We start from the raw sequence: 27,467 nt of genomic DNA, 5'->3' as shown, positions 1-27,467 counted from the left end.
AGTTTGCTTGTCAGTCTGTGTTAGAGCTCTGCTCTCTGGCTGAATGTGTCACGCTGTGTGAGCCACCCTTAGTTGTCATTGTTTATTATTTGTGTCCATTTCCTGTACCCTTCCTCTATTGTTTTGTGGTATGTCTAGTGTGGTGTGCTATGTTTGGTATTTGTGATGTTGTTACCAGCATGGCTGCTTGACGTGTCACTTTTGGTGTGTGTATGTTTCACTGGAGGGGTTTAAGCAATATGCAAGACTGTGTGCTCCCCAGCCTGGAACCTCCATGCTTCTCGTAGCTGCAGGGAGGTCCGGGTTGTCATTGGTGCCGTCTTTCCTTCTTCGGCTGCGGCAGGTAAGAGTTGATAGCGTTTGTTGTGTTGTGCTATTTACCTGCCGTACTGTTTATAGTTTTGCATCCTGCCAGCTACTGGGCCTCTGGAGACGCCTGTTATCCGTGTCCTGGATAACAGGTGTTCTCTGCCCTGCCATCAGCTGTAGGGCAATGCAGGGATACTTAGACTTCTAGGCACGTGGGTATGAGTCCCCTTACCTTTGAAGGGGGCTCAAACGGCTAGGAGACTAGGGCCGGTTGAAGTAAGTTTTAGGAGGTGACCAGCTCCCTTTCCCGTGCATTGCAGCCCGGTAGCAGGACATTGCGCGATGGGGAGGATTCCCCCACTCCCCATTGTGACAGTACCCACGAGGGAACCTGTATAAACATCTGAGGAGGATACAATACCCTCAGGAAATGGTAGGTGACAGAAAGCTGTAGAAAAAGATGGCTACTATCTATGGTGTTTTAGTCCCATGTTAGGTGAATGGGGTTGGAATCAGAGCACATTCAGATAAAGAAATAAAGTGTGGATAAGTCGTGAATGGAAGACTATGGGTGGACTTTGGCTCAGAGGATATTGGGTGTTGACAGCACTCAATACCTAGGTGCCATAATAGGTGTGTGGCGATGGTCACTCAAGTGACACAACCACATAAACCGCACCTTTTCCAATCAAGCTTTATATCAGCTTTGTATCAGCTCTAAATAATTCTATTTACTATAGAGGCACTGTCCCTTTAAGGGACTTATGACTCCATCTGCTTCCGATATTTACGGCTTGATATCTTAATTTACCAGCATCCGTTTAGACTCTCTAAGTAGTAGTACACAACCTGATCATGCCCTACATGGGACTTCATCTCCCAGTTTAGGTCTGGATTTGCTGTGCCCTGTCCTGCCCTGGATGGTAGTGGTGTGCCGGTTATGGGACGCTTCCTGGTTGCCGAGCTACGGCTCATGTGACGTGTTCACGTGATCCTGTGGCCTGGCTGCTGGGATGTAACCTTCTGGCTCATCACGGTTCGGGAGATGAGCTGGGTTGCCGGTGCACGCCTCGCGACTGACGTCATGCATCAGGTGACGTGTCGCGGGATTGTGTGTACTGGCTTCCAGGCAATCGGGCATGCGCAATGACGGACCGGGGACGCCGAGATGGACGCCATTATAGTACACCACTGTGTAAGTCATTTTATGTACAACCTATGCGGCCGATTGACCGCCATTTAACGCACACAGGTGATCACTTTCATTAATGCACATGGCACTTTATGCAAATAGATATTGATGTATGCGATTTTTGAGGATCAATAATTATGGCTTCACGAGATATGTACACTATTGATCTACTGTATGTGTTGTATATTTTTTGTGCCTTTTTCCTACACTGGATCATGTATTTTTAACATTTTGTGTAAATGATTATGTAATTTTCACTGATGAACTAACTAATTGACTCACAAAGTTTTGTGGGTATAGATGTGGATATTCTGACACCAACATGTATGCTTGATAAAGACTGCAATGAGCAGTTGAAACATTGCAGAGGGGAATAAAGCGGGTCATTTCACTTTTACATTGGAGTGCTGCCTAATTTTTTGAAAAATACAACCATTGATGACCGTCGTGCCCATGGTCTGAGGATTTTGCACTGGAATTTACCATTTAGTGCTGCTGTTTGATTTAGTGCTGCTTTGTGTGATTTGACCCTGTACCTTACAGTCAGCAGACACATTCCAGCCAATCAGCAGCATACCCTCCCTCCCAGACCCTCCCACCTCCTGGACAGCATCCATTTTAGATTTATTCGGAATCTGCAGTCTAAGGCCTCTTTCACACTTGCGTTGTCCGGATCCGGCGTGTACTCCATTTGCCGGAATTACACGCCGGATCCGGAAAAACGCAAGTGAACTGAAAGCATTTGAAGAAGTTCAGTGTTACTATGGCAGCCAGGATGCTATTAAAGTATTGGTTGCCATAGTAGTAGTGGGGAGCAGTATACTTACCGTCCGTGCGGCTCCCGGGGCGCTCTAGAATGACTTACAGATGGTAAGTATGCTGCTCCCCCGCTCCCCACTACACTTTACCATGGCAGCCATGGTAACCATTCAGAAAAAGCTAAACGTTTTTTTTCTCTGTAATCTAATTGCAGTTGCCTGCCAGCGTGTGTGTCAGGCTCACAGCGTATACTGTGCCCACTTGCCCAGGGCGACCACTCATAGCTTGCATTTAATAAAACAAACAACAATTTTGACTGTAATATAATAGCAGTTTGTTTTCTGCAAAGCGTGTGTGTTAGGCCTACAGCGTCTACTCTGCCAACTTCTGCCAGTGCCACTCTGGTGTCGCAGTAGCTTGCATAAAAAAAAAAAATATATATATATATATATATATATATATATATATATATATATATATATATATATATATATATATATATATAATAATATAATATATATATTTTGACTGTAATATAATAGCAGTTAGTTTTCTGCAAGTGTGTGTGTCAGGCCTACAGCGTCTACTCTGCCAACTACTTCCAGTGCACAGTGCCACTCATATCTGGTGTCACAGTAGCTTGCACGCATAGTACAACTAAACTAATCTAAAAAAATGACAGGCAGAGACAGGCCACCCCGCAGGGGCCGTCATGGTCGTGGTGCTGTGATTCCCTTTGGCCCTAGAATAATGCCCAGTGTTCAGAGGCCACCTACCCTGAACTCAAAGTTCTGAGGACATAGGTGACTGGCTAACACAGGACACCCAATCTTATACAGGTTCCGCTCAGAACCTTGACGCACCATCCTTCTTCAGCTCAGCTTCGGGCGCCTCTCAAGTTGCCACTCGCCCGCCTGCCGCCACCACCAACGCTAGCACCACAGCTGTTTCACTTGATCTGTCAGAGGAGTTATTTACACATCAGTTGGAAGAAATGAGTGATGCACAACCATTATTGCCAGAGGGTGTAGATAACAGGGATATGTCTCAGTCAGGCAGCATTGCACACATGGACATACGGTGTGATGATGATGATGTTGTACCCGCTGCTGCTTCCTTTGCTGAGTTGTCAGGTACAAGTGAAGCGGTTGATGATGACGATGTGTCTGTGGATGTCACGTCGGTGCCCGCTCGAAGAGAAGAACAGGGGGAAAATTCAGATGGGGAGACAGAGAGGAGGAGGAGACGAGATGGAAGCAGGGGGAGGTTGTCGCAAGGAGCTAGTGGCACAGTCAGACAGTATGTATCGGCACCCGGGGTCAGCCAGACAGCACGCCAATCAACGCATGCTGTTGCCACCACCAGAATGCCGTCATTGCAAAGCTCAGTAGTGTGGCATTTATTTTGTGTGTCAGCCTCTGATAACAGCGATGCCAATTGCAATCTGTGCCAAATGAAACTGAGTTGTGGGAAGTCCAACACCCACCTAGGTACAACTGCTTTGCGAAGGCACATGATCTCACAGCACAATCGCCTATGGGATCAACACATGAGTACAAGCAGCACACAAACTCAAAGCCACCATCCTCCTCCTGGTCCAACATCTTCAGCCACATCAACCACTGCTGTCCTCCTTGCCCCTCTCAACCACCCGCCACTCCGCCTCTCGCCTTGCGCAGTTCCTGCTCATCTGCCCACAGTCAGGTGTCTGTCAAGGACATGTTTGAGCGTAAGAAGCCAATGTCAGAGTCACCCCCTTGCCCAGCGTCTGACAGCTGGCTTGTCGGAACTCTTAGCCCGTCAGCTTTTACCATACAAGCTGGTGGAGTCTGAGGCCTTCAAAAAAATTGTAGATATTGGGACACCGCAGCGGAAGGTACCCGGCCGAATTTTTTTTCCACAAAAGGCAATCCCCAACCTGTACTCTATTGTGCTAAAGGAAGTCATGGCATGTCTGGTACACAGTGTTGGGGCAAGGGTCCATCTGACCATTTATACCTGGTCTGCAATACACAGTCAGGGCAGATATATCACCTACACTGTGCATTGGGTAAACCTGCTGACGGCTGCCAAGCATGGAATGCGTGGCTCTTGGTGACACCGCCACGACTTGCAGGCAGGCCTGCTGCCACCTCCTCTACTCCTCCTACTCCATCCTCTTCGCTAACCTCCTCGTCTGAATCCTCCTCTGCTGCTGCGTCTTGCTCCACATCAACTGCACCCGCCCCAGCTTCCCTGGGGCTATTCCACATCCCAGATATGACAGGGTCACGCCATCTAGTGGTTGACTTGCCTGAAAGAAGAGTCACACCGGACCAGCACTCCTGTCCGCCCTGAACGCACAGGTGGATCAGTGGCTGACTCCGCACCAACTGGAGATTGGCAAAGTGGTGTGTGACAACGGAAGCAATTTGTTGGCGACATTGAATTTGGGCAAGTTGACACATGTGCTGTGTATGGCACATGTGTGTAATCTGATCGTACAATGCTTTGTGCATAAGTACCCAGGCTTACAGGACGTCCTCAAACAGACCAGGAAGGTGTGCGGCCATTTCAGGCGTTCCTACATGGTCATTGCGCACTTTTCAGATATTCAGCGGCGAAACAACATGCCAGTGAGGCGCTTGATTTGCGACAGCCCGGCACGTGGGATTTTTTTTGCCACGTTACTGGACACTCATGCGCAATGCCTGTAGGCTCATGCGTCCTTTTGAGGAGGTGACATACCTAGTCAGTCGCACTGAAGGCACCATCAGCGACATCATCCCATTTGTTTTCTTCCTGGAGAGTGCCCTGCGAAGAGTGTTGGATCAGGCCGTAGATGAGCGTGAAGAGGAAGAGTTGTGGTCACCATCACCACCAGAAACAGCCTTATCAGCATCGCTTGCTGGACCTACAGCAATGCTGGAAGAGGAGTCTGAGGAAGAGGAGTCAGAGGAGAAATATGGCTTGGAGGAGGAAGACCAACCACAGCAGGCATCCCAGGGTGCTCGTTGTCACCTATCTTATAACCGTGGTGTTGTACGTGGCTGGGGGGAAGAACAGACCTTCAGTGAGATAATTGAGAACGAGGAATGGGACATGAGCAGCTCGGCATCCAACCTTGTGCAAATGGGGTCTTTCATGCTGTTGTGGCTGTTGAGGAACCCTTGTATAAAAAGGCTGAAGGAGAACGACCTGTACTGGGTGGCCATGCTACTAGACCCCCGGTATAAGCAGAAAGTGCCTGAAATGTTACCGAATTACCGGAAGTCGGAAAGGATGCAGCAGTTCCAAAAATAAATTAAAAAGTATGCTTTACACAGAGTATAAGGGTGATGTCACAGCACAATGGGAATCTAACAGGGGAAGAGATGAAAGTAATCCTCCTCCTACCACGACCACGCCGGCAAGGACAGGACGCTTTACAGACCTGTTGTTGATGGAGGACATGCAGAGCTTTTTTAAGTCCTACGCATCGCCACAGCCCTTCGGGGTCCACCCTCAGAGAACGATTCAACCGACAGGTAGCAGACTACCTCGCCTTAACTGCAGATATCAACACTCTGAGGAGCGATGAACCCCTTGACTACTGGGTGTGCAGGCTTGACCTGTGGCCTGAGCTATCCCAATTTGCGATAGAACTTCTGGCCTGCCCCTCTTCAAGTGTCCTGTCAGAAAGGACCTTCAGTGCAGCAGGAGGTATAGTCACTGAGAAGAGAAGTTGCCTAGGTCAAAACAGTCTAGATTACCTCACCTTAATTAATATGAATGAGGCATGGATCCTGAAGGGACTGACAGTGGGCGATACATTTGACTAAAATAGGCCTGATGAGATGAGCTGCCTTGGGCTAAAAATGGTCCACACGCTGCTGTATTTTATCTCTGCATGCCGGATGACTTGCATGAGTTATCCGCCACCAACTAGGGTTCAAGCCACAATGTTTTAGTGCACTTTCTGTCTGGAAAACATAAATTTTTCTGGCCGTTGCTAAAGCAGGGGTCATATTCGAATTTGCGATATTTAGCAAATATTTTGTAGAATATTTGTTGAATATTCGCAAATTCGAATATTCGTTATATTCTACGATTTTTTTTTACTCAAAAAATCGGCAAGGTAATGATCATGTAATTATAGCAAATTTTTCGACTTACAACTATTAGACAGAAGAAGATTATAGCACTATATTAGCTAAATTGCTCTATATTCATTTTTTTTTTCGAATATTCGTTATATTGCTATAACTTTGTTTTTCGAATATTCGTAATATTCTAAAACAAGAATATATAGCACTATAGCGAATATTCAAAAAAAAAAAAAAAACGAATATAGAGCAATTTCGGTAATATAGTGCTATAATCTTTTTTTTAATAGTTGTAATTTTTTTCCAATCTGAACTTCAGATGAGAAGATTATAGCAATATATATGCTAAATTCCTTTATATATATTTTTTTCGAATATTCACTATATTGCTATATATTCTTGTTTTAGAATATTACGAATATTCGAAAAAACAAAGTTATAGCAATATAGCGAATATTCAAAAAAAATAACTAAACGAATATAGAGCAATTTAGCTAATATAGTGCTATAATCTTCTTTGTCTAATAGTTGTAAGTTGGCCCACAAGCTAGAAGCAGGGAGGGATCATGTGTACTGATTAAAAAAAAAATTTGAATATTCAAAATTGTGAATATATATCACTATATTCGAAATATTCGCGAATTTTTGAACTACCTATATTCGCATTAAAAATGTGAAATTCAAATATTTGTGATCAACACTATTCCTAAAATCTATTCCATACTCGTCCCTGATAGGTAACAGGGATTAAACAGATAGGAATAGTACTACTTAACATACCATTCATATTGGGATTGCATAGTACATTGCACGGCGCACGTGCAGTGCCCCAAATTGGAAGTAGCAGGACCAACCAAGCATCTTTTTCCATCTCCCGGTTCCTAAAATCTATTCCATACACCGGCCCCTGAATGGGGACAAAACAGATTAAACTGTTAAGAACAGATTTTCTTTTATTAAAAGAAAAAGAGGACAGCCTCTGCGGAGCTGGGTATTTTTTGGCCGCGTTACTGAACGCTCATGCACAATGGCTGTAGGCTCATGCGTCCTTTTGCGGAGGTGACAAACCTGGTCAGTCAAACCCAAGGCAACATCATCAACCTCATCCCATATGCATTTTTTCTGGAGCGTGCCCTGTGAAGAGTGCTGGATCAGGCAGTAGATTAGCATGAAGAGGAAGTGTTATGGTCATCATCACCACCAGAAGCAGCCTTGTCGTCGTTGATTGCTGGACCTGCGGCAACGCAGAGAGAGGAGTCTGAAGAAGAGGAGGAAGGTGGCTTTGAGGAGGTGGAACACCAACCACAGCAGGCGTCCCAGGGGGCTTGTTTTCACCTTTTGGGGACCCTTGGTGTTGTACGTGGCTGGGTGGAGGAAGAGACCTTCAATGACGTCAGTGAGGACAAGGAACGGGACATGGCTAGCTTGGTATCCAACCTTGTGCAAATGGGGAGTTTGCGATTGTGCAAAAGGACTGTTTGCGGTTGTTTGCGGTGCGTTAAACGGGGAGTTTGGTCTGGCAGAGTTTGGTCTGTCACTGTAAAGCGGGCGTAACCCTTGCACTACCTGATCGATACAACATCATACCTGATCGTATACACACACTGGCTGTTTTAAAGCATGTTATTCCAAACAATTTAGGAATGTTAGGTGATTTATGCCCTTTATGGATTAAAACCCGACTCTGCGTCAACTACGTAATTTTTCATGGGATTTTTGCCATGGATCCCCCTCCGGCATGCCACAGTCCAGGTGTTAGTCCCCTTGAAACAACTTTTCCATCACTATTGTGGCCAGAAAGAGTCCCTGTGGGTTTTAAAATTCGCCTGCCTATTGAAGTCAATGGCAGTTTTCCCGGTTGGCCCGTTCGCGAACATTTGTGAAAATTTGAGTTTGCCGCTCTTGTGGTACAGCAATGTTTTGGCTCAACAACAGAGCCTTTCTCAAGCATATTGAGCAGAAATGTTGCTGTACCACACGGGTGAATAAAGTTTATCTTTATTTAATAGTTTATATAGTATCATTAAATAGTTAGTTAGTTTAGTTAGCTCATATATTTATATTATACAGATAGTTGGTGGGAGATAATCAGTGTAGGCTAGTTAGAGAATATTGTAGCTGATAAAGTATTTTCCTTGCTGTTTTAGTGTCATTGTTTCAGTGTTTTGTGTGCTACGGAGGGATTAGCATCAGCGTCGTTCTTTGAAAGAAAAAAAGTATTTTGCTTACTGTTTTAGTGTCACTGTCTTAGGGTTTTGTGTGCTAGGCAGGGATTATTCTTAGCGCTGTTCGTCTTTAAAAAAAACAAAAACAAAAATATGTTGCTTGCTGTTTTAGTGTCATTGTCTTAGTCCTCTTTCACAGGGTGCGTCCCGGGTGCATTGCGGCAAACCCGCGCGAGTAGGTACTCAATTGCAGTCAGTTTTGACTGCGATTGCATTCTGTTGTTCAGTTTTTATTGCGCGGGTGCAATGCATTTTGCACACGCGTGATAAAAAACTGAATGTGGTACCCAGACCACAACTTCTTCACTGAAGTTCAGGTTTGGGTTTAAGGTTGTGTAGATGTAATTATTTTCCCTTATAACATGGTTATATGACGATATTGAAGTCAAGGCTTCTTCACCTTTTTTTGGGTCAACATTCTAGACATGTGTAATGCGCACTACAGGGTGCTTGCATGGACGTCTGTGATTTTATTATGAAGCATAAAAGCCACCTCCCATGCTGTGTTTGTTGCACCAGAACTGATAGACCTTGTCATTAGCCGACTTGCTGACTCTAATATTTTGTCTTGACATCCAATTCTTGGCTTTGGAATGGATGAACAAACATTTGGTATAGTGATGGACGAACATCGGCCTGGACGGTTCGCAAACGCGATCAAATGTTCACGAATAGCGGGCCCCATTCACTTTAGGCCTCCTGCACACGACCGTTGTGTGCACCCGTGGCCGTTGTGCCGTTTTCCGTTTTTTTTTTTTTTTGCGGACCCATTGACTTTCAATGGGTCCGTGGAAAAATCGGAAAATGCACCGTTTTGCAGCTGAGGCCGTGATCCGTGTATCCTGTCCGTCAAAAAAATATGACCTGTCCTATTTTTTTTTGACGGACAACGGTTCACGGACCCATTCAAGTCAATGGGTCCGTGAAAGAACACGGATGCACACAAGATTGGCATCCGTGTCCGTGATCCGTGGCCGTAGGTTGCTTTCATACAGACGGATCCGAAGATCCGTCTGCATAAAAGCTTTTTCTGATCTAAGTTTTCACTTCGTGAAAACTCATTTCCGACAGTATATTCTAACACAGAAGCGTTCCCATGGTGATGGGGACGCTTCAGGTTAGAATACACTGCAAACTTTGTACAAGACTGCCCCTGCTGCCTGGCAGCACCCGATCTCTTACAGGGGGATATGATAGCACAATTAACCTCTTCAGGTGCGGCACCTAAAGGGGTTAATTGTACTATCATATTCCCCTGTAAGAGATCAGGGCTGCCAGGCAGCAGGGGGCAGACCCCCCCCCCCTCCCCAGTTTGAATATCGTTGGTGGCACAGTGTGCGCCCACCATCGCCCCCCCTCCCTCCCTCTATTGTAATAAATCGTTGGTGGCACAGTGTGCCAACCACCATCGCCCCCCCCCCCTCTATAGCAGTAACATTGGTGGCAGTGTGCGGTCTCCCATTCCCCCCCCCCCATCATTGGTGGCAGCTGAGTTCCGATCGGAGTCCCAGTTTAATCGCTGGGGCTCCGATCGGTAACCATGGCAACCAGGAAGCTACTGCAGCCCTGGTTGCCATGGTTACTTAGCAATAGTACAACAGTAGAAGATTCATACTTACCTGCTTGCTACTGCGATGTCTGTGAACGGCCGGGAGCTCCTCCTACTGTTAAGTGACAGTTCTTTAGCAATGCGCCGCACAGACCTTTCACCAGTAGGAGGAGCTCCCGGCCGGACACAGACATCGCAGCAGCAAGCAGGTATGAGTCTTCTACTGTTGTACTATTGCTAAGTAACCATGGCAACCAGGGCTGCAGTAGTGTCCTGGTTGCCATGGTTACCGATCGGAGCCCCAGCGATTAAACTGGGACTCCGATCGGAACTCCGCTGCCACCAATGATGGGGGGGGGGGGGAATGGGAGACCGCACACTGCCACCAATGTTACTGCTATAGAGGGAGGGGGGGCGATGGTGGTTGGCACACTGTGCCACCAACGATTTAATACAATAGAGGGAGGGAGGGGGGCCGATGGTGGTTGGCACACTGTGCCACCAACGATTTAATACAATAGAGGGAGGGAGGGGGGGCGATGGTGGGGGCACACTGTGCCACCAACGATTTATTACAATAGAGGGAGGGAGGGGGGGGGCGATGGTGGGCGCACACTGTGCCACCAACGATATTCAAACTGGGGAGGGGGGGGGGTCTGCCCCCTGCTGCCTGGCAGCCCTGATCTCTTACAGGGGAATATGATAGTACAATTAACCCCTTTAGGTGCCGCACCTGAAGGGGTTAATTGTGCTATCATATCCCCCTGTAAGAGATCGGGTGCTGCCAGGCAGCAGGGGGCAGTCTTGTACAAAGTTTGTAGTGTATTCTAACCTGAAGCGTCCCCATCACCATGGGAACGCCTCTGTGTTAGAATATACTGTCGGATCTGAGGTTCACGAAGTAGCTCATATCCGACAGTATATTCTAACATAGAGGCGTTCCCATGGTGATGGGGACGCTTCAAGTTAAAATATACCATCGGATTGGAGAAAACTCCAATCCGATGGTATATTTTAACTTAAAGCGTTCCCATCACCATGGGAACGCCTCTATGTTAGAATATACTGTCGGATATGAGCTACTTCGTGAACCTCAGATCCGACAGTATATTCTAACACAGAGGCGTTCCCATGGTGATGGGGACGCTTCAAGTTAAAATATACCATCGGATTGGAGAAAACTCCAATCCGATGGTATATTTTAACTTGAAGCGTTCCCATCACCATGGGAACGCCTCTATGTTAGAATATACTGTCGGATATGAGCTACTTCGTGAACCTCAGATCCGACAGTATATTCTAACACAGGGGCTTTCCCATGGTGATGGGGACGCTTCAGGTTAGAATACACTACAAACTTTGTACAAGACTGCCCCCTGCTGCCTGGCAGCACCCGATCTCTTACAGGGGGATATGATAGCACAATTAACCCCTTCAGGTGCGGCACCTAAAGGGGTTAATTGTACTATCATATTCCCCTGTAAGAGATCAGGGCTGCCAGGCAGCAGGGGGCAGACCCCCCCCCACTCCCCAGTTTGAATATCGTTGGTGGCACAGTGTGCGCCCACCATCGCCCCCCCCTCCCTCCCTCTATTGTATTAAATCGTTGGTGGCACAGTGTGCCAACCACCATCGGCCCCCCTCCCTCCCTCTATTGTATTAAATCGTTGGTGGCACAGTGTGCCAACCACCATCGCCCCCCCCCTCCCTCTATAGCAGTAACATTGGTGGCAGTGTGCGGTCTCCCATTCCCCCCCCCCCCATCATTGGTGGCAGCTGAGTTCCGATCGGAGTCCCAGTTTAATCGCTGGGGCTCCGATCGGTAACCATGGCAACCAGGACGCTACTGCAGCCCTGGTTGCCATGGTTACTTAGCAATAGTACAACAGTAGAAGACTCATACCTGCTTGCTGCTGCGATGTCTGTGTCCGGCCGGGAGCTCCTCCTACTGGTGACAGGTCTGTGCGGCGCATTGCTAAAGAACTGTCACTTACCAGTAGGAGGAGCTCCCGGCCGTTCAGACATCGCAGCAGCAAGCAGGTAAGTATGAGTCTTCTACTGTTGTACTATTGCTAAGTAACCATGGCAACCAGGGCTGCAGTAGCTTCCTGGTTGCCATGGTTACCGATCGGAGCCCCAGCGATTAAACTGGGACTCCGATCGGAACTCCGCTGCCACCAATGATGGGGGGGGGGGGGGGGAATGGGAGACCGCACACTGCCACCAATGTTACTGCTATAGAGGGGGGGGGGGGGGCGATGGTGGTTGGCACACTGTGCCACCAACGATTTAATACAATAGAGGGAGGGAGGGGGGGGGCGATGGTGGGCGCACACTGTGCCACCAACGATATTCAAACTGGGGAGGGGGGGGGTCTGCCCCCTGCTGCCTGGCAGCCCTGATCTCTTACAGGGGAATATGATAGTACAATTAACCCCTTTAGGTGCCGCACCTGAAGAGGTTAATTGTGCTATCATATCCCCCTGTAAGAGATCGGGTGCTGCCAGGCAGCAGGGGGCAGTCTTGTACAAAGTTTGCAGTGTATTCTAACTAGAAGCGTCCCCATCACCATGGGAACGCTTCTGTGTTAGAATATACTGTCGGAAATGAGTTTTCACGAAGTGAAAACTTAGATCAGAAAAAGCTTTTATGCAGACGGATCTTCGGATCCGTCTGTATGAAAGCAACCTACGGCCACGGATCACGGACACGGATGCCAATCTTGTGTGTATCCGTGTTGTTTCACGGACCAATTGACTTGAATGGGTCCGTGAACCGTTGTCCGTCAAAAAAATAGGACAGGTCATATTTTTTTGACGGACAGGATACACGGATCATGGCCTCGGCTGCAAAACGGTGCATTTTCCGATTTTTCCACGGACCCATTGAAAGTCAATGGGTCCGTGAAAAAAAACGGAAACCGGCACAACGGCCACGGGTGCACACAACGGTCGTGTGCAGGAGGCCTTAATGGCAGGCGAACCTTAATAACAAAAAAATTATTCCCAAAAGGAGTTATATCACACAACTACAAACCCTGCAAAAAATGTGCCATATAAATGACTAAATCAACACCATGTTCATATCAAAAATCCATATTTATTAGTATATCATTTCAATTAATCGCTACACATGATTGACAATACACAACTAGAGTTGAGCGAACACCTGGATGTTCGGGTTCGAGAAGTTCGGCCGAACATCCCGGAAATGTTCGGGTTCGGGATCCGAACCCGATCCGAACTTCGTCCCGAACCCGAACCCCATTGAAGTCAATGGGGACCCGAACTTTTCGGCACTAAAACGGCTGTAAAACAGCCCAGGAAAGGGCTAGAGGGCTGCAAAAGGCAGCAACATGTAGGTAAATCCCCTGCAAACAAATGTGGATAGGGAAATTAATTAAAATTAAAATTAAATAAATAAAATTAACCAAAATCAATTGGAGAGAGGTTCCATAGCAGAGAATCTGGCTTCCCGTCACCCACCACTGGAACAGTCCATTCTCAGATATTTAGGCCCCGGCACCCAGGCAGAGGAGAGAGGTCCCGTAACAGACAATCTGGCTTCATGTCAGCAGAGAATCAGTCTTCATGTCATAGCAGAGAATCAGGCTTCACGTCACCCACCACTGTAAGAGTCCATTTTCATAAATTTAGGCCCAGCACCCAGGCAGAGGAGAGAGGTCCCGTAACAGACAATCTGGCTTCATGTCAGCAGAGAATCAGTCTTCATATCATAGCAGAGAATCAGGCTTCACGTCAGCCACCACTGTAAGAGTCCATTTTCATAAATTTAGGCCCAGCACCCAGGCAGAGGAGAGAGGTCCCGTAACAGACAATCTGGCTTCATGTCAGCAGAGAATCAGTCTTCATATCATAGCAGAGAATCAGGCTTCACGTCAGCCACCACTGCAACAGTCCATTGTCATAAATTCAGGCCCAGCACCCAGGCAGAGGAGAGAGGTCCCGTAACAGACAATCTGGCTTCATGTCACCAGAGAATCAGTCTGCATGTCATAGCAGAGAATGAGGCTTCACGTCAGCCACCACTGCAACAATCCATTGGCATATATTTAGGCCTAGCACACAGGCAGAGGAGAGGTTCATTCAACTTTGGGTAGCCTTGCAATATAATGGTAAAATGAAAATAAAAATAGGATTGAATGAGGAAGTGCCCTGGAGTCCAATAATATATGGTTATGGGGAGGTAGTTAATGTCTAATCTGGACAAGGGACGGACAGGTCCTGTGGGATCCATGCCTGGTTCATTTTTATGAACGTCAGCTTGTCCACATTGGCTGTAGACAGGCGGCTGCGTTTGTCTGTAATGACGCCCCCTGCCGTGCTGAATACACGTTCAGACAAAACGCTGGCTGCCGGGCAGGCCAGCACCTCCAAGGCATAAAAGGCTAGCTCTGGCCACGTGGACAATTTAGAGACCCAGAAGTTGAATGGGGCCGAACCATCAGTCAGTACGTGGAGGGGTGTGCACACGTACTGTTCCACCATGTTAGTGAAATGTTGCCTCCTGCTAACACGTTGCGTATCAGGTGGTGGTGCAGTTAGCTGTGGCGTGTTGACAAAAGTTTTCCACATCTCTGCCATGCTAACCCTGCCCTCAGAGGAGCTGGCCGTGACACAGCTGCCTTGGCGACCTCTTGCTCCTCCTCTGCCTTGGCCTTGGCCTTCCACTTGTTCCCCTGTGACATTTGGGAATGCTCTCAGTAGCGCGTCTACCAACGTGCGCTTGTACTCGCGCATCTTCCTATCACGCTCCAGTGCAGGAAGTAAGGTGGGCACATTGTCTTTGTAGCGTGGATCCAGCAGGGTGGCAACCCAGTAGTCCGCACAGGTTAAAATGTGGGCAACTCTGCTGTCGTTGCGCAGGCACTGCAGCATGTAGTCGCTCATGTGTGCCAGGCTGCCCAGGGGTAAGGACAAGCTGTCCTCTGTGGGAGGCGTATCGTCATCGTCCTGCCTTTCCCCCCAGCCACGCACCAGTGATGGACCCGAGCTGCGTTGGGTGCCACCCCGCTGTGACCATGCTTCATCCTCATCCTCCTCCACCTCCTCCTCATCCTCGTCCTCCTCGTCCTCCAGTAGTGGGCCCTGGCTGGCCACATTTGTACCTGGCCTCTGCTGTTGCCAAAAACCTCCCTCTGAGTCACTTCGAAGAGACTGGCCTGAAAGTGCTAAAAATGACCCCTCTTCCTCCTCCTCCTCCTCCTCCTCCTCCTGGGCCACCTCCTCTTCCATCATCGCCCTAAGTGTTTTCTCAAGGAGACATAGAAGTGGTATTGTAACGCTGATAACGGTGTCATCGCCACTGGCCATGTTGGTGGAGTACTCGAAACAGCGCAACAGGGCACACAGGTCTCGCATGGAGGCCCAGTCATTGGTGGTGAAGTGGTGCTGTTCTGTAGTGCGACTGACCCGTGCGTGCTGCAGCTGAAACTCCACTATGGCCTGCTGCTGCTCGCACAGTCTGTCCAGCATGTGCAAGGTGGAGTTCCACCTGGTGGGCACGTCGCATATGAGGCGGTGAGCGGGAAGGCCGAAGTTACGCTGTAGCGCAGACAGGCGAGCAGCGGCAGGATGTGAACGCCGGAAGCGCGAACAGACGGCCCGCACTTTATGCAGCAGCTCTGACATGTCGGGGTAGTTGTGAATGAACTTCTGCACCACCAAATTCAGCACATGCGCCAAGCAAGGGATGTGCGTCAAATTGGCTAGTCCCAGAGCTGCAACGAGATTTCGCCCATTATCACACACCACCAGGCCGGGCTTGAGGCTCACCGGCAGCAACCACTCGTCGGTCTGTTGTTCAATACCCCGCCACAACTCCTGTGCGGTGTGGGGCCTGTCCCCCAAACATATGAGTTTCAGAATGGCCTGCTGACGTTTACCCCGGGCTGTGCTGAAGTTGGTGGTGAAGGTGTGTGGCTGACTGGATGAGCAGGTGGAAGAAGAGGAGGAGGAAGCCGAGAAGGAGGAGGTGGCAACAGGAGGCAAAGAATGTTGCCCTGCGATCCTTGGCGGCGGAAGGACGTGCGCCAAACAGCTCTCCGCCTGGGGCCCAGCTGCCACTACATTTACCCAGTGTGCAGTTAGGGAGATATAGCGTCCCTGGCCGTGCTTACTGGTCCACGTATCTGTGGTTAGGTGGACCTTGCTACAGATGGCGTTGCGCAGTGCACACTTGATTTTATCGGATACTTGGTTGTGCAGGGAAGGCACGGCTCTCTTGGAGAAGTAGTGCCGGCTGGGAACAACATACTGTGGGACAGCAAGCGACATGAGCTGTTTGAAGCTGTCTGTGTCCACCAGCCTAAATGACAGCATTTCATAGGCCAGTAGTTTAGAAATGCTGGCATTCAGGGCCAGGGATCGAGGGTGGCTAGGTGGGAATTTACGCTTTCTATCAAATGTTTGTGAGATGGAGAGCTGAACGCTGGCGTGTGACATGGTTGAGACGCTTGGTGACGGAGGTGGTGGTGGTGGTGTTGGTGGTACATCCCCTGTTTGCTGGGCGGCAGGTGCCAACGTTCCTCCAGAGGCGGAGGAAGAGGCCGAGGCGGCAGCAGCAGAATAGGCCGAGGCGGCAGCAGCAGAAGAGGTAGCAGGGGGAGCCTGAGTGACTTCCTTGGTTTTAAGGTGTTTACTCCACTGCAGTTCATGCTTTGCATGCAGGTGCCTGGTCATGCAGGTTGTGCTCAGGTTCAGAACGTTAATGCCTCGCTTCAGGCTCTGATGGCACAGCGTGCAAACCACTCGGGTCTTGTCGTCAGCACATTGTTTGAAGAAGTGCCATGCCAGGGAACTCCTTGAAGCTGCCTTTGGGGTGCTCGGTCCCAGATGGCGGCGGTCAGTAGCAGGCGGAGTCTCTTGGCGGCGGGTGTTCTGCTTTTGCCCACTGCTCCCTCTTTTGCTACGCTGTTAGCTCGGTCTCACCACTGCCTCTTCCTCCGAACTGTGAAAGTCAGTGGCACGACCTTCATTCCATGTGGGGTCTAGGACCTCATCGTCCCCTGCATCGTCTTCCACCCAGTCTTGATCCCTGACCTCCTGTTCAGTCTGCACACTGCAGAAAGACGCAGCAGTTGGCACCTGTGTTTCGTCATCATCAGAGACATGCTGAGGTGGTATTCCCATGTCCTCATCATCAGGAAACATAAGTGGTTGTGCGTCAGTGCATTCTATGTCTTTCACCGCTGGGGAAGGGCTAGGTGGATGCCCTTGGGAAACCCTGCCAGCGGAGTCTTCAAACAGCATAAGAGACTGCTGCATAACTTGAGGCTGAGACAGTTTCCCTGGTATGCATGGGGGTGATGTGACAGACTGATGGGGTTGGTTTTCAGGCGCCATCTGTGCGCTTTCTGCAGAAGACTGGGTGGGAGATAATGTGAACGTGCTGGATCCACTGTCGGCCACCCAATTGACTAATGCCTGTACCTGCTCAGGCCTTACCATCCTTAGAACGGCATTGGGCCCCACCATATATCGCTGTAAATTCTGGCGGCTACTGGGACCTGAGGTAGTTGGTACACTAGGACGTGTGGATGTGGCAGAACGGCCACGTCCTCTCCCAGCACCAGAGGGTCCACTAACACCACCACGACCATGTCCACGTCCGCGTCCCTTACTAGATGTTTTTCTCATTGTTATGGTTCACCACAACAACAAATATATTATTTGGCCCAATGTATTGTATTCAAATTCAGCGGGATATAAATTTGAGGCCTAGTATTTAGGCGCTGGGTGACCGGTATGGATTTAGTGACAGAATTAGACTTGGAAATGCACAGAAGCGTGTGTGTGAAGTTATTCTGAATGACCCTATGTGCACCTTGAATATTATATACCCTTTTTGGGATAGATTTCAAATAGCTCTGATATAGCAGGAACCACTAAATTATGAAATTGCTAAATTGGGAATTGTATTTCAACCCAGAACAAAAAATGTGCTTTGACGGACACTAAATATCTTGCCCAGCAACAACAGTACAGCGGTAACGAGAGATTTAGCAGGATATAAATTTGAGGCCTAGTATTTAGGCGCTGGGTGACAGGTATGGGTTTAGTGACAGAATTAGACTTGGAAATACACAGTAGCGGGTGTGTGTGAAGTTATTCTGAATGACCCAATGTGCACCTTGAATATTATATACCCTTTTAGGGATAGATTTCAAATAGCTCTGATATAGCAGAAACCACTAAATTATGAAATTGCTAAATTGGGAATTGTATTTCAACCCAGAACAAAAAATGTGCTTTGACGGACACTAAATATCTTGCCCAGCAACAACAGTACAGCGGTAACGAGAGATTTAGCAGGATATAAATTTGAGGCCTAGTATTTAGGCGCTGGGTGACAGGTATGGGTTTAGTGACAGAATTAGACTTGGAAATACACAGTAGCGGGTGTGTGTGAAGTTATTCTGAATGACCCAATGTGTACCTTGAATATTATATACCCTTTTAGGGATAGATTTCAAATAGCTCTGATATAGCAGAAACCACTAAATTATGAAATTGCTAAATTGGGAATTGTACTTCAACCCAGAACAAAAAATGTGCTTTGACGGACACTAAATAACTTTCCCAGCTACAACAGGACAGCGGTAACGAGAGATTTAGCGGGATATAAATTTGAGGCCTAGTATTTAGCCGCTGGGTGACAGGTATGGGTTTAGTGACAGAATTAGACTTGGAAATACACAGTAGCGGGTGTGTGTGAAGTTATTCTGAATGACCCTATGTGCACCTTGAATATTATATACCCTTTTAGGGATAGATTTCAAATAGCTCTGATATAGCAGAAACCACTAAATTATGAAATTGCTAAATTGGGAATTGTACTTCAACCCAGAACAAAAAATGTGCTTTGACGGACACTAAATATCTTTCCAAGCAACAACAGTACAGCGGTAACGAGAGATTTAGCAGGATATAAATTTGAGGCCTAGTATTTAGGCGCTGGGTGACAGGTATGGGTTTAGTGACAGAATTAGACTTGGAAATACACAGTAGCGGGTGTGTGTGAAGTTATTCTGAATGACCCTATGTGCACCTTCAATATGATCTACCCTTTTAGGGATAGATTTCAAATAGCTCTGATATAGCAGAAACCACTAAATTATGAAATTGCTAAATTGGGAATTGTATTTCAACCCAGAACAAAAAATGTGCTTTGACGGACACTAAATAACTTTCCCAGCTACAACAGGACAGCGGTAACGAGAGATTTAGCAGGATATAAATTTGAGGCCTAGTATTTAGGCGCTGGGTGACAGGTATGGGTTTAGTGACAGAATTAGACTTGAAAATACACAGTAGCGGGTGTGTGTGAAGTTATTCTGAATGACCCAATGTGCACCTTGAATATTATATACCCTTTTAGGGATAGATTTCAAATAGCTCTGATATAGCAGAAACCACTAAATTATGAAATTGCTAAATTGGGAATTGTACTTCAACCCAGAACAAAAAATGTGCTTTGACGGACACTAAATAACTTTCCCAGCTACAACAGGACAGCGGTAACGAGAGATTTAGCGGGATATAAATTTGAGGCCTAGTATTTAGGCGCTGGGTGACCGGTATGGATTTAGTGACAGAATTAGACTGGGATATGGCCAAAAAATAACCACACTATTGCTGGTTAAATGCACTTGGTGACGGGCGCAGCTTGCCCCTGATGTAGTATATGGCCAAAAAATGAACAGACTATTGCTGGTTAAATGCACTTGGTGTCACAGCTTGACCAACCACACTACTGAGGGTTAAATGCACTTGGTGACGGGCGCAGCTTGCCCCTGATGTAGTATATGGCCAAAAAATAAACAGACTATTGCTGGTTAAATGCACTTGGTGTGACAGCTTCACCCTGATGTAGGCTTTAGCCAGAAAACAACCACACCATTGAGGGTTAAATGCACTTGGTGACAGGCGCAGCTTGCCCCTGATTTTGTATATGGCCAAAAAATGAACAGACTATTGCTGGTTAAATGCACTTGGTGTGACAGCTTCACCCTGATGTAGGCTTTAGCCAAAAAACAACCACACCATTGAGGGTTAAATGCACTTGGTCGCAGCTTGTGCTGGCGCACCACAAGACACAAAATGGCCGCCGATCACCCCAGAAAAATGTGACTGACAAACGGTCTGGGCAGCCTAAAAACAGTGAGCAATTGAGGATCAGCAGCTCAATGATCCACAGCTGCAGATCGATCAGTTAATCAAGTCCTTTGGAGGAGTTAATCTGCCTAATCTCGCCCTACTGTCGCAGCCGCAACCTCTCCCTACGCTAATCAGAGCAGAGTGACGGGCGGCGCTATGTGACTCCAGCTTAAATAGAGGCTGGGTCACATGGTGCTCTGGCCAATCACAGCCATGCCAATAGTAGGCATGGCTGTGATGGCCTCTTGGGGCAAGTAGTATGACGCTTGTTGATTGGCTGCTTTGCAGCCTTTCAAAAAGCGCCAAGAAAGCGTCACAAAAGCGCCAAGAAAGCGACGAACACCGAACCCGAACCCGGACTTTTACGAAAATGTCCGGGTTCGGGTCCGTGTCACGGACACCCCAAAATTCGGTACGAACCCGAACTATACAGTTCGAGTTCGCTCATCCCTATACACAACAATTAAAATGTTTAAACACAAATGACTGGTGGTCCATTATTGTGGATAGAACTGCATATATAAAGTACTAGTGCAAATATATCATGGTCAGTAAATATATTGCTCCATGTAAGGCTTCTAAGATGATACTGTAGAGTATAATAGCTAAAGCTAGGCAGAGTATCTAATTACTGCCAAAGCTATATACATCCAATGTGATAAAAAGTGGCAGTGAGTGTGAGTCATAGCCTTGCCGAATCAGCTAAATTGCAGGAATAAGCAGGGTTTTGAACAGATTACACCAAAGTGGGTGTATCAGTGATTAGGACTCACACCACTACACAAAGTCAGGCCCGTCGCTAACAGACAGGCAAAACAAGCAATTGCTTGGGGCCCTGAGCTGGCCCGGGGCCCCAAGCAGAGCCGGTGCTTGTTTTGCTTCCTTTGCTTCCTTTAAGGCTGCAGCCGCCTGAGCACTCTATAGAGAGCCTCAGGCGGCTCCAGCACTCCTGGTTACCTCCCAAGTTCCTCCTCTGCTGTGCTGACTGCTGCTCTGTAGCGTGGCCAAGCTCTCCTCCTCTACATCCTGGCTGTCACTGAGTCCGGCCGGGTACCGCGCGGTACAGGAACAGGGGATTCAGTTTCCTGTTCCCGGCCAGACTGACAGGAAGTGTACACTGAGTGAGTGCTCACTTCCTTTTACTCCGGCCGCGGCCGGGAACAGGAAACTGAATCTCCTGACCTGTACCACGCGGTTCCCGGCCGGACTGAGTGACAGCCAGGAGGTAGAGGAGGAGAGCTCGGTAGAGGTAGAGAAGGACACAGGGAGGGGGAGGGGGAGGGGGGAATAAGAAGGGAGGGGGGAGTATGAAGCACACGGGGAGGGGAATAAGAAGGACACAGGGAGGGGCAGGGGGAGTAAGAAGGACAAACCGTCCATGACATTGATGCTGATGACTTGGCACTTGAGATCAATTCATCTCTCTACACTTTTCCAGACCATGTAGCCACTTCCCCATTTGACATGCTTAATTACATATACAGTGAGAAGCTACTGGATTTGTACAGTAATTTAAGCATTGCTTTGCGTCTACTCCTGACTCTCCCTGTGTCAGTGGCCTCTGGTGAGAGGAGCTTTTCAGCTTTGAAGCTGATAAAAAAATTACATGAGGTCCACTATGGGCCAAGAAAGGCTCACAGGACTGGCACTTACATCAATTGAGCGTGATGTTCGCCAGTCTTTGGACATGGAGGACATTGTGATTGCCTTTGCAGAAAACAAGGTTCGCAAACAGCAGTTTTAGATCATTTGCACATGTTTGTAAGAACTGAAATGTTAATGTGTGTGTTTTAAGTATGTTGGATTTAGTTATTGTGCACTTTTTTAATGTATATTGGATTGTATGCTACAGTGGTGTTTTTTGCAAATGTTCATTTGTTGAAAATGTTCAAATTTCATCCACATTAAATGCAACAGCAGTATTTGCACTGTAAACCTCCTTTTTTATTTAAATAAAGTGTGGGTGAACTTAAACTGTATGGCTCTAATGTGGTTCCTGTAGGCTTTGCGTGCGTAAGGTGGGGAAGGCGTGGAGGGGGGGGGGCCTCCATGTCTATTTTGCTTGGGGCCCCCAAATTCCTTCAAACAGCCCTGCACAAAGTAGCACAGGTAGATACATCAATACCATATAATCAAATACAAACAGAGACTATAAATAACAAGCAAAGGTACAACAAGCTGAATAAATGGGTAATGAGATTACTTGACCCACACTTGATAGGTCATATTGAACATTGTACTGACCAGAAAAGAATATTCCTCCACAAGCAGGCACCACCAATCCACTCCCCGACGCGTGTTTCGCGTGCTGCTTCCTGAAGGGGTAGTTAGACTGGTGATAGCGCTGGATATAAATAGGACAGGGAGGGCTATTACAACAAGGTGTCTAGCCAATCAGAGGTCTGGTACCTATGTACAAAAGGCACCAATAAGATAAAGTATAATTTGCAGACCAAGCCTCATCTGTAAAGTAAAAATACTCAGCTGGCTCAGCTTAACAATATGGCGCATGGACTTCCCGCCACGCAGTCCGGGAGCGCACGTCAACACCGAAGTCCGAAGGAGGGGAGTCACGCAAAATCTCGCGTGAGGCCCATTCTCACGGAGCCCAGAGCGACGCCGCACTCATGACGCATGTGCTCGGAATCCATGCGCACCACAAGCGCCATGTTGGATGAGGAAAGTGAGGCTGGAAATCATCCCAGATTGTGCAAGAAAAAGGGAGGGCGAAATAAAATAAATCTATATAGATAATGAATAATAAATAACAAAATTATGTGAAAATGTATGAATATAATGGAAAAGTTAAAAAATAATAAATGATAAATAATGAATAATAAAAAAATATGAATATGAAATAAAAAATGATAAGTGAAAATAAAACATTGTGAAACAATGTGTAAAAAAGTGTGCAGTGAGATTGAGCAAAAGTAAAAATGTAAAAATCCAATAACTGCTAGTGCACACACAATTGAGTGAAATGTGTGTATTGTTGACTGAAAACAATAAATGGTGCTAAGAGCCTTTCTTTTTTCCTTCCCTTTTTTTTTTTTTTAGTTTTTTATATTTCTATTTCTTTGTATTTGGTTGATTGTGTCCGAAAAGGTGAAAAAAGCAAATAAATGTGTGAATAAAGCACATAAAATGCGAAAAAACTGTGACAATGAATGTAATGTGCAAATATCCTAGTCACCAAGGGTGCACTCCACCCTAAAATTGTGAAAATATAAAATACATAAAAATATATATATATATATATATATATATATATATATATATATATATACACTACCCAAAAAAATAAAGGGAACACAAAAATAACATCTGAATTAATTAAATATTCTTCTGAAATACTTTGTTCTTTACATAGTTGAATGTGCTGACAACAAAATCACACAAAAATAAAAAAATGGAAATTAAATTTTTCAACCCATGGAGGTCTGGATTTGGAGTCACACTAGAAAAGCACACTACAGGCTGATCCAACTTTGATGTAATGTCCTTAAAATAAGTCAAAATGAGGCTCAGTATGACCTCCCTTCAACGCCTCTGCATGCTACTGATGAGGTGGCGGACGGTCTCCTGAGGGATCTCCTCCCAGACCTGGACTAAAGCATCTGCCAACTCCTGGACAGTCTGCGGTGCAACGTGACGTTTGGTGGATAGAGCGAGACATGATGTCCCAGATGTGCTCAATCGGATTCAGGTCTGGGGAACGGCCAGTCCATAGCATCAATGCCTTCGTCTTGCAGAAACTGCTGACACACTCCAGCCACATGAGGTCTAGCATTGTCTTGCATTAGCAGGAACCCAGGGCCAACCGCACCAGCATATGGTCTCACAAGGGGTTTGAGGATCTCATCTCGGTACCTAATGGCTACCTCTGGCGAGCACATGGAGGGCTGTGCGGCCCTCCAAAGAAATGCCACCCCACACCATTACTGACCCAATGCCAAACCGGTCATGCTGGAGGATGTTGCAGGCAGCAGAACATTCTCCACAGCGTCTCCAGACTCTGTCACGTCTGTCATGTGCTCAGTGTGAACCTGCTTTCATGTGTGAAGAGCACAGGGTGCCAGTGGCTAATTTGCCAATCTTGGTTTTCTCTGGCAAATGCCAAACGTCCTGCACGGTGTTAGGCTGTAAGCACAACCCCTACCTGTGGATGTCGGGCCCTCATATCACCCTCATGGAGTCTGTTTCTGACCGTTTGAGCAGACACATGCACATTTGTGGCCTGCTGATGGTCATTTTGCAGGGCTCTGGCAGTGCTCCTCCTGTTCCTCCTTGCACAAAGGCGGAGGTAGCGGCCCTGATGCTGGGTTGTTGCCCTCCTACAGCCTCCTCCACGTCTCCTAATGTACTGGCCTGTCTCCTGGTAGCGCCTCCATGCTCTGGACACTACGCTGACAGACACAGAAAACTTTCTTGCCACAGCTCGCATTGATGTGCCATCCTGGATAAGCTGCACTGCCTGAGCCACTTGTGTGGGTTATAGACTTCGTTTCATGCTACCACTAGAGTGAAAGCACCACCAGCATTCAAAAGTGACCAAAACATCAGCCAGGAAGCATAGGAACTGAGAAGTGGTCTGTGGTCACCACCTGCAGAACCACTCTTTTATTGGGGGTGTCTTGCTAATTGCCTATAATTTCCACCTGTTGTCTATCCCATTTGCACAACAGCATGTTAAATTGATTGTCACTCAGTGTTGCTTCCTAAGTGGACAGTTTGATTTCACAGAAATGTGATTGACTTGGAGTTACATTGTGTTGTTTAAGTGTTCCCTTTATTTTTTTGAGCAGTGTATATATACAGTACAGACCAAAAGTTTGGACACACCTTCTCATTCAAAGAGTTTTCTTTATTTTCATGACTATGAAAATTGTAGATTTACACTGAAGGCATCAAAACTATGAATTAACACATGTGGAATTATATACATAACAAAAAAGTGTGAAACAACTGAAAATATGTCATATTCTATGTTCTTCAAAGTAGCCAGCCTTTGCTTTGATTACTGCTTTGCACACTCTTGGCATTCTCTTGATGAGCTTCAAGACATTTATGTCCTCGTGCCTGGGCTGACAAAACCCTAAATTCCCTGAGATGGTGAAGAGGGGAAATAGGAGCAGCCTGCTTGCACAGAACCTGGATGGGAGAGACTATGCTAGAACTCTGTGTGGCATTGACCTGGTCTCTAATCTGAGCTGCTGTTAACCTGCGATTTCTGAGGCTGGTGACTCGGATGAACTTATTCTCCGCAGCAGAGGTGACTCTTGGTCTTCCTTTCCTGGGGCGGTCCGCATGTGAGCCAGTTTCTTTGTAGCGCTTGATGGTTTTTGTGAGTTGCACTTAGGGACACTTTCAAAGTTTTCCCAATTTTTCGGACCAACTGACCTTCATTTCTTAAAGTAATGATGGCCACTCGTTTTTCTTTACTTAGCTGCTTTTCTCTTGCCATAATGCAAATTCTAACAGTCTATTCAGTAGGACTATCAGCTGTGTATCCCCCTGACTTCTCCACAACGCAACTGATGGTCCCAACCCCATTTATAAGGCAAGAAATCCCACTTATTAAACCTGACAGAGCACACCTGTGAAGTGAAAACCATTTCAGGTGACTACCTCTTGAAGCTCATCACGAGAATGCCCAGAGTGTGTAAAGCAGTAATCAAAGCAAATGGTGGCTACATTGAAGAACCTAAAATATTACATATTTTCAGTTGTTTCACACTTTTTTGTTATGTATATAATTCCACATGTGTTAAATCATAGTTTTGATGCCTTCAGTGTGAATCTACAATTTTCATAGTCATGAAAATTAAGAAATCTCTTTGAATAAGAAGTAGGGATGAGCGAACTCGAACTGTATAGTTCGGGTTCGTACCGAATTTTGGGGTGTCCGTGACACGGACCCGAACCCGGACATTTTCGTAAAAGTTCGGGTTCGGTGTTCGTCGCTTTCTTGGCGCTTTTGTGACGCTTTCTTGGCGCTTTTTGAAAGGCTGCAAAGCAGCCAATCAACAAGCGTCATACTACTTGCCCCAAGAGGCCATCACAGCCATGCCTACTATTGGCATGGCTGTGATTGGCCAGAGCACCATGTGACCCAGCCTCTATTTAAGCTGGAGTCACATAGCACCGCCCGTCACTCTGCTCTGATTAGCGTAGGGAGAGGTTGCGGCTGCGACAGTAGGGCGAGATTAGGCAGATTAACTCCTCCAAAGGACTTGATTAACTGATCGATCTGCAGCTGTGGATCATTGAGCTGCTGATCCTCAATTGCTCACTGTTTTTAGGCTGCACAGACCGTTTGTCAGTCTCATTTTTCTGGGGTGATCGGCGGCCATTTTGTGTCTTGTGGTGCGCCAGCACAAGCTGCGACCAAGTGCATTTAACCCTCAATGGTGTGGTTGTTTTTTGGCTAAAGCCTACATCAGGGTGAAGCTGTCACACCAAGTGCATTTAACCAGCAATAGTCTGTTTATTTTTTGGCCATATCCCAGTCTAATTCTGTCACTAAATCCATACCGGTCACCCAGCGCCTAAATACTAGGCCTCAAATTTATATCCAGCTAAATCTGTCCCTAGTGCTGTAGCTGGGCGAGTTATTTAGTGTCCGTTCAAGCACATTTCTTGTTCTGGGTTGAAATACAATTCCCAATTTAGCAATTTCATAATTTAGTGGTTCCTGCTATATCAGAGCTATTTGAAATCTATCCCAAAAAGGGTATATAATATTGAAGGTGCACATTGGGTCATTCAGAATAACTTCACACACACCCGCTACTGTGTATTTCCAAGTCTAATTCTGTCACTAAACCCATACCTGTCACCCAGCGCCTAAATACTAGGCCTCAAATTTAAATCCCTCTAAATCTCTCGTTACCGCTGTACTGTTGTTGCTGGGCAAGATATTTAGTGTCCGTCAAAGCACATTTTTTGTTCTGGGTTGAAGTACAATTCCCAATTTAGCAATTTCATAATTTAGTGGTTCCTGCTATATCAGAGCTATTTGGAATCTATCCCTAAAAGGGTATATAATATTGAAGGTGCACATTGGGTCATTCAGAATAACTTCACACACACCCGCTACTGTGTATTTCCAAGTCTAATTCTGTCACTAAACCCATACCTGTCACCCAGCGCCTAAATACTAGGCCTCAAATTTAAATCCCTCTAAATCTC

This window comes from Bufo gargarizans, chromosome 2 (assembly GCF_014858855.1).
Source record: "Bufo gargarizans isolate SCDJY-AF-19 chromosome 2, ASM1485885v1, whole genome shotgun sequence".
Lineage (NCBI taxonomy): Eukaryota > Metazoa > Chordata > Amphibia > Anura > Bufonidae > Bufo > Bufo gargarizans.
The sequence above is the reverse complement of the archived record's forward strand: the minus strand, read 5'-3'. Positions refer to the sequence as shown.